Source organism: Podarcis melisellensis (assembly GCF_964234715.1).
Source record: "Podarcis melisellensis genome assembly, chromosome: Z".
Lineage (NCBI taxonomy): Eukaryota > Metazoa > Chordata > Lepidosauria > Squamata > Lacertidae > Podarcis > Podarcis melisellensis.
Genome location: NC_138547.1, coordinates 28,327,059 through 28,335,847, shown reverse-complemented (window position 1 = coordinate 28,335,847; position 8,789 = coordinate 28,327,059).

Below are 8,789 nucleotides of genomic sequence, written 5' to 3'. Positions count from 1 at the left end.
AGTTGATGCCAAAGAGCTCGATTTTGGTCTCATCTGACCACAACACTTTCACCTACTTCTCTGGATCATTCAGACATGCACTGGCAAACTGCAGATGGGCCTGTACATGTGCTGCCTTGAGCAAGGGGACTTTGCGGGCTCTGCAAGATCTCAGTCCTTCACGGCGTAGTGTGTTACCAACTGTTTTCATGGTGACTATGGTCCCAGCTGCCCTGAGATCATTGACAAGTTCCCCCCGTGTAGTTCTGGGCTGTTTCATCACTGTTCTCCTGATCATTGCAACTCCATGAGATGAGATCTTGCATGGAGCCCTAGACCGAGGGAGGTTGACAGTTATTTTGTGTTTCTTCCATTTGTGAATTATTGCACCAACTGTTGTCACCTTCTTACCAAGCTGCTTGTCAATAGTCTTGTAGCCCAGTCCAGCCTTGTGCAGGTCTACAAGCTTGTCCCTGACATCCTTGGACAGCTCTTTGGTCTTGGTCATGGTAGCTAGTAAGGAATCTGCGGGATTGATTGCTTCTGTTGACAGGTGTCTTGTACAGGCACTGTAATGAGCTGGGATTGCAGGTAAGACCTCTCCTTTACAGAAGGTGCTTCGAATCTCAGCTCATTACATACAGTGAAGATACCAGGTAGCCTGACATCTGGCTGGTTGATAGGTGATCAAATACTTATTTCATTCATTATAATGCACATCAATCTCTGACTTTTGTCTTCTGGGTTTCTGGAGGTTTTCCTGTCTCTCACAGCTACAATAAACCTACCATTAAAATTATGGACTGGTCATTTCTTTGTCAGAGGGCAAACGGGCAAATTTAGCAGAGAATCAAATACTTTCCCCCCTCACTGTATATGGTCTGGCTTGGCATAAGGCAGTTTGTCCCCATGGAGTTGGCACTCCTGTACAACTATTATTATTCTCCTCGCAGAACCAGCCCTTTTGCTGTAAGTGATGAGAAAATGCAGAGAAAAGTGTGGAATAACTAGTGTCTGGTTTTTTCACATAGCCTTCCAGCAAACCAGTAAGAATGAATGTTCAGTAAACATTGGCCATTGTAGAAGCCCACCACCATAAATGTGCACAAGCCATCAGAACCAGTGTTCCAAAACAGGCCATCTTTAAGCAAGCAGTCTGATAACAGAGATGCTTGCCTTTTGATTCAGGATGCCTTGTGTCCAAAATATTACTCATGAATGAATCAACTACCTTGGACCAGCTGGGCAATGATGAATAAGCTACGGTTACAACAAGTCATTATGTTAAACAAAAGCCATGTTTCTCTGTAACTTATGCTGAGTAATACTATTAGTCTTTTACTTTCACATTGAAACTCAATGGGGGTCAAAGCACAGTGTTCCTGCCTATCAAAGAGTGCTAGTTGCTGAGCAGCATACAGGTGGGGCTTAAACCAAAGGAAAGGGCAGTCATTTGGACCATAGAGCAACTATAGCTGTGGAGTGCTGTAGCTTTTTATTGCAAACTGTGCAATTCATTAAACCCCCATTAGAAGAGGAAATAGTTTTATCAGACTCAGTAATACCCATGCCACTAAGGAACAACACAGGGCACCTTACATACCTTCATTTCAAAGCTTGCTCTTATTACGCCATACTAAAACAGCCCAATGTGTTTAGACATCCATTGTCAAGAGACTCAATTGAAACAGAGCTGTATGGATACAAAATTACCTGGGGCACATCTGCCATGTTCAGAGAACAGGAATGTCATCTTACTGAATCATACGAAGGGATGTGATATTTTGTGTAGAGAGCTGAGTTTGTTTCCCAGCCTGGGGACATAATGTAGCGAAACCTACAGGCTATGGCCTATTAGTCAGCATCATGTGTCCTCAGCTCCAGATTTCAGGTCTGGAGAATGTTAACACATGTTGAAAGATCTGGGCTTCTTTCGCACAGAGAAGACTTGACAACACTTTTCAAATGCATAGGGCAGCTAGAGAATGAGTAACAGCTTCCAACAGTGCAGTCCTATGCTTGCTTACTGAGACGTATATAAAAAGCTGACTTACAACAGGTCAAAGAGCTGGAATATCTAATTCAGTCATTCATATTCCTAATTATTGTGTTTAGGACTGCATCACTATCAGCAGCAACAGATTCAGACTGGAGCCAACTGGGTTCCCCTCTCTCCCACAAAATTGCAAATATTTCATTCACAATTCCTTTAGGTGTACACCTAAAAATATAACACATTGTTGGAAATATTGTGGTCCACTATCACTCTCTGCAGGATTCCAGGGGGCTCCAAGCACTCACCCAGGCTTGTATTCCCCTTGGGGAACAAGGCATGGTGGAGAAATATGGTTTAACGTGTATTTACAACATGGGTGCAGATGGAGGAAGTGCGGTTTACATCGTTTGTCTCTGAAGAGGGGCTTGTCTTTCACAGCAGTTCAGCAGCTTCCGAGGCATCCTAAATTCCATCTCTGTGCCTCTGCCACAGCATGTCTCCAGCCACTCCGCATGGCATCTGTCCTTGCCCCCTGAGTTCTCCCCACTTCCTTTTTCTTGTTCCCAAAACACATTGCAAAATGCAACACTCCTTCTTCTGTCTGCTCACGACCCCCCTTCTCCAGCGTGCTCTCTCTCACTCACTCTCTCTCTCTCCCCCCCTCTGTGTGTGTGTGTTTAAAGGACATCATTTTTTCCTGTGTGGCATTATGTCCACATTACTCTGGCAAACCTCATTTCACAGACTCAAGCATCTTCCTTTGGTGGGTCACCAACACCTTTGTCATGTTTAACTTCTTCCATCCCAGGTGATGCCCTGGTCTGGCAGACCAGCTTAACCTACATTCCCGCCCCCTACTGCAAAGCTCTCTCCAAAGTGAAGACTCCAAGTATTTAGTAGTTCCTAACATTTGCTAATTTCTAACATTCACTCGTAGAATTATGGGCACTTTTGCACCCCCAAACTCTGGTACCCAAAATCTGTAACGTTATAAATGTTGCTAAATCACCATCCCTAGGTGAAAGTGTTGTTACATACATATGCAAAGTAATTTCCCTGTCCTCAGTTATTAATTTGTAAATGCTGTTTTCTAGCTGTATTCTTTGAATTGTATTTTATGCTGCTGTATTTTATGTTGTTTTGTGGAATCCCCCTCACAACCAATTTCACATTCCCATCTTAAGAACTTGTCTTCCTAGCAAGTTCAGTAAAAGTAAACAGAGTAACACTATGCCAGTGGCCTGCTGTGGGTTAGAAAAGCTGGACTATCACCTTGTCTTAGTGAGTGGACTTGCATATTCTTATGAGCCTTGTGAGCGAAGCCATCAGGAGTCTCGTACTCCCAGCAGGGTCACCGGAGGTAAGGTCAAAGGAGAGGACCTAGACAAAGAATGATCCAAGAAGTCCTCAATGGCAGACAAGGCAGAAGATAACAAGTGGCATGTTACAATGGCTATGATACTCATGCCATCAGAAGAGAGCCTTACTGTGAAGACTGTGCATTGGTCAGCGTACACTGATCTAAACACATAAAACAAATTCACGCACAGGCATCTTCCAAAAACCCAAACCCAAAAAAGTCCCATGGCGATCAGCAAATTGTAATTGGGGCAGGACCGTGAAATCTGGAAGCCCCTAGTCATGAACTGGCACATGGACAGTGGATACAGATTCAGTCGCTCTGAGTCAAGGAATGAGGCAGTTGAGCATCTTGGCAGCTGTATCCATGACTGAGCAGCCCTATTAGGATCCACTCTGCTCACCCTGAAAAGGGGGAGGAGCTAGAAAAGGTGCCTTAAACATAGTCCGCCTCCCATCTGAAACCCTGAAATCAGCCAGTGTAGGCAAGGCGTGGGGAATCTTTGGCCCTCTAGGTCCTGCTAGATTCCAACTCCCATCAACCCCAGCCAGCATAGTTGACTATCAGGAAAAATGGGTGTCCCAACTGTGATCTATGAGGTCCCTGAGCTTCATTCAGGTGATCTGCAGTGTGTGTGTGTGTGTGTGTGTGTGTGTGCATGCAATTGTGGTTGAAGACAGGAGACAGCACATCCACTGCATTAAGTATTTATACTGATTTTTAATTTGAATTTTATTTCTTCTTATCTTATATTTCTATGAAAAAACATGTTAGATTTGAATTCTATGGAATTATAATTATAGTACAATTAAACACAAAGCAGAAGCAATAAAAAGGTAGTTTAGAACAGTGTTTCCCAACCGGGGGCCACATGGCCCTATGGGGATCCCTGGATATTTCAAGGGGGCCACGGGTGAAAATCACATAAATGGGGGGGGGCACAGCACAAGGCTAGGGGGCCACAAAGTGAGAAGTGAAGAAGAAAAATCATATTTTTAAAAAAGAAAAAATCCTGATTGCCTCGCTAGCTGCTTGGCCAATCACAAGCGGGTAAGGGAACCACCAGGGCCTATCACGCCTTTTTGCCACATGCATTTTATTCAAGCTGTCCTAGTTTGTTTTTTGACCAGTAAAGCCCATGATTGAGAGCCCCCAGCTCAGGTAAGTGTGGAGGTGGGGTGGCAATGAGTACGGCTGGGCGAGTCAGAGCTGCTTGTTGTTGCCACCAGTGCTGGACCTGGTGGCAGCCTGGCCCCGGCTCTGCAAGGCGTGGGGTGAAATCGAGTGGGGTCATCTGGTGCTGCTGACTTGCATCTAGCAAACAACTAAGTGTCTAATCAGAAGAAAGACACACTGAGTTCAGTGGACTCTACTCCCAGGTAAGGGTGTAGGGGGCTATAACATTTTATCCTTCTAGGCGGTCAGGGCTCCTCTGGATAAGAAGATCTTTTTGCACCAGGTCAGTGAGGACCACTTGCTTTTTAAAGTTCTCCCATATATACAGATCTCCCTCTGCACCTTTTGTAATTATACTAATAATTTATTATTTATACCCTGCCTGTCTGGCTGAGTTTCCCCAGCTACTCTGGGTGGCTTCCAATCGAAAAAACAATACAGCATTAAATATTAAAAACTTCCACAAACTTCCACAAACAGGGCTGCCTTCAGATGTCTTTTAAAAATATGATAGCTTCCTTGACATCTGATGGGAGGGCATTCCACAGGGTGGGTGCCACTAACGAGAAGGCCCTCTGGTTCCCTCAGGTCATGTGGGTTTCCTTTGCTGATTCCAGTATCCTTCCAGTCAGGAGCAGACCTGGAGGCAGGGATAGTCCTCAAACAATGACTAAGCCTGCTTCCTCAGTAATGACATGGTCTGGTCTTAGCGTAACTCCTCCTCCTGCCCGTGATCACTGAAATCGGGTGTCCCAATACATTACCCACTGTGGAACCTGCCCCAGACATTCTGTTGGCTGAGGCCCACTCCCAGGCAGCCCTGACCCTTTCCCCTTAAAAATCAAAATGCATTTAAAAAGTGTTAAAATGTGGTAAAACCAATGAATGGATCAAGGGATATTGAAATTGAACAAAACTTGTTATGCAATGGCAGCGAACAATAACAGCGGTACCTCAGGATGCAAATGGGATCCGGGATCCATTCTGGAGCCCTGTTTGCATCCTGAACAGAATGTAAGACGCGTCGGCACGTTGCCGCTTCCACGCATGCATGTGATGTCATTTTTACTGTCTGCGCATGCACGAGCGGCGAAACCTGGAAGTAACGTGCTCTGTTACTTCTGGGTCGCCGTGGAGCGTAACCCGAAAATACTTATCCTGAGGTGTATCTATCCCGAGGTATGACTGTAAAACAGAATCTGTAACAAGGAATAGACGGGAAATCTGGCAGATAGAAAAAGACCACTTTTATTTTATGTTTTGAAGGTCACTAGCTGATGTACTAGGAACGCGGGTGGCGCTGTGGGTTGAACCACAGAGCCTAGGACTTGCTGATCAGAAGGTCGGCGGTTCAAATCCCAATGATGGGGTGAGCTCCTGTTGCTCGGTCCCTGCTCCTGCCAACTTAGCATTTCGAAAGTACGTCAAAGTGCAAGTAGATAAATAGGTACCGCTCCGGCGGGAAGGTAAACGGTGTTTCCATGCGCTGCTCTGGTTCGCCAGAAGCGGCTTAGTCATGCTGGCCACATGACCCGGAAGCTGTACGCCAGCTCCCTCGGCCAATAAAGCAAGATGAGTGCTGCAACCCCAGAGTCGGCCACGACTGGACCTAATGGTCAGGGGTCCCTTTACCTTTAGCTGATGTACTAATTCTCTTTTTTTCTTTGGTGGTGATGGAAATTTATTTTCTTTTTCTGTATGGTGTGTTAATGTGAACAGTAACAATAAAATTTAATAAAGGGGGGGAGCAAAATACAAACTATAAAATAACTTAACAAAATAGTGAAACAAAGCAAGAAACAATTATGCTCAAATTGAACTACTCCCTGCCCCGACTAAACATTTGTCCTACCCCAAAGAGAAAGAAAATAATATTTTTAAAAACCACCATTTGAGGTGCAGCAGATTAAGAACACATTTTAAACATTTAAAAACATTTTCACCACTTGCTGCAGAGAGCTTCTCAGAGTATGTGTGAGTGTAGGCCCCGTCCATTGGGCCTAATGGAATTGGCTTGCAGGGGGAGTGGTCTTCCCAAACACTCACAGGAGCAGCAACAGCTGTATATTGGACTGTATCTGTAGGTTTCCCCCTCTGTGTCTAATAACTGGGGTCAAATAAGTGTTGTTTACTTTTTATAATACATGGAAGATGGATCTCTCTCAGGAGGTTCTGGACTCTACTTCCTTGGAGGTTGGATGGTCATCTGTCATTGATACTTTAGCATTCCATTACGTCCCTAACATTTTATGTACCGTAAATGTTTTGTATAAATTATAAAAATTATCAATAAAACATGTTCTGTTTACAAACAAAACATTTAAATAGCTACCTTTCTATCAGTAGGATGGGGGGGGCATGGGTGTAGCCAAGACTTTTGTTAGGGGGACAGGCTTTTGTTAGGGGGGCAGAACCTCAGATTTATATTTATTTTTACTTATTAGGAGGCAGCTGCCCCCCTTTGTTTTGCTTTTTTAAATTTTTAAAATTAATTTTCCAAGTTTATAACAGACATATCAACAAACAAGAAAAACATCAAAAAACAACAACAAACACACACAAAAAACCCACATTTATCCTAACTGTAATAATCCCACTCTTGTTATCATTGTTGGGTGACTTCCTCGAATTCCCCCCCCCCCCCGGCTGAGTTTCCATATCAATCATTGTAGCAGTTTCCAAAACTATTTTCACATAATATTTACTTGGTCAATTAACAACTTTCTTTCTTTTCATTTTAACTTTTATCCATAGACTTCTACATATCACATATTTAAATCCCAGGCCAATCTGTTACTCACAAGTAATTCTATTTAAGTTATCAGCTGCCCCCCTTTGGCTACGTCTTGGGGGGGCACAGGAAGGAAATCAGGTCAGAAGGGGGCCACGGTCAGAAAAAGTTTGGGAAACACTGGTTTAGAAAATCATTTAAGAGGTCCCTCAAAACCCTCAGGGAGTGGGTTTGGGAACCATTGTCCTAATCAACAAAGCTATTGGGTTCACAGGGGGATTATGACCTGCAACAGGCAGTAGCTTATGAAAAAATAATTACAACTCAACTTCTGGAAGGTTTGCAGAGGAGCCTACTGATGATCCCAACACATACATACAGTAACTAATAATTTTAAAAGCAGGTTTGAGTAGTAAAGGCTTAGGGTTAAAGGTGAATCCTGAGCCTGAAAACTACTTCACTTAGAACACATTGGCATAACTTTTCAGTATAAAAATACATCCTGTGAAATCAATAGAGATGCTCTGATGCTTCAAAGCCAGAGGAGAATTTAGCCCTGGGAGACGACTCTGTGACGGAATGGAAGATCAATAGAACTTGACAGGCATGCAGCTGTGTTGCTTCCAGTGACGTTAAAGCCCATTTACCTCTTCTGAGGAGTGATGTCAGCTAGGCATGAGTCAGAGGAAAGCAGTAACCTTAGTCAGTGTTCTATATTTATAAATTCATGACAAAAGAATAGTACTCTAGCCAGGATTGGCTTGTTATTGTTGTATGTCAAACAAATGCATGTCCTTTGGGACATCAACCTATAGGGGTGTCTTATGGTAGAAAAAAATGGGATAAAGATTCTCAAGAAGTACATAAGTTAAAAGATTCTCAAGAAGTACATAAATGGTGATGGATATCTGTTTAAAGCAGGAAACCTTCGGTCCTCCAGATGTTGTTATAAACTCCAGTTCCCATAAACTCTAGGCATGGCCAAGGTAAGGGATGATGAGAGCTGGAGCCCAGACACATCCAGCGAGCGTATATTGGACTAGATAGACAGGAACACAATACTATATAGCTTTTCTGCAGCAAAACGTTTTTCACCAGGTAACACTCCAAGCACCTAGGTGCCACAAAGTATTCCGCCAGTCTTTCTCAACAGGGGATGAATACATATTCGCAACATTTTGAGGGTTTAGCTGACATTTAACAGAAGTGTGTAATATAGGAAGGATCTTGCATCAAGCAAGAGTTGTGAAAGAATAGGAAAATGAGATTTTATATGAACAAAAATATACTGTAAAGAGACACTCAAGTGTACTTATTTCTTGAGTATTATTTTTTTTCCTTATTTTCGTTATATGGTTTGAGACCCAGCATGCTATCCAATTTCTGGTCTCTCTTCCCTTTCTTAATTTCAATGGCACTTATTCCCAGACACTGCTAGATTGCAACCTAGGATGGGGTAGGGAAGAACAAATTTTAAACCAATTTTTTTTAAGGTATATATAGTACTTAGGAAAAAATAACTTTGACATCATACTGCATTTATTTTG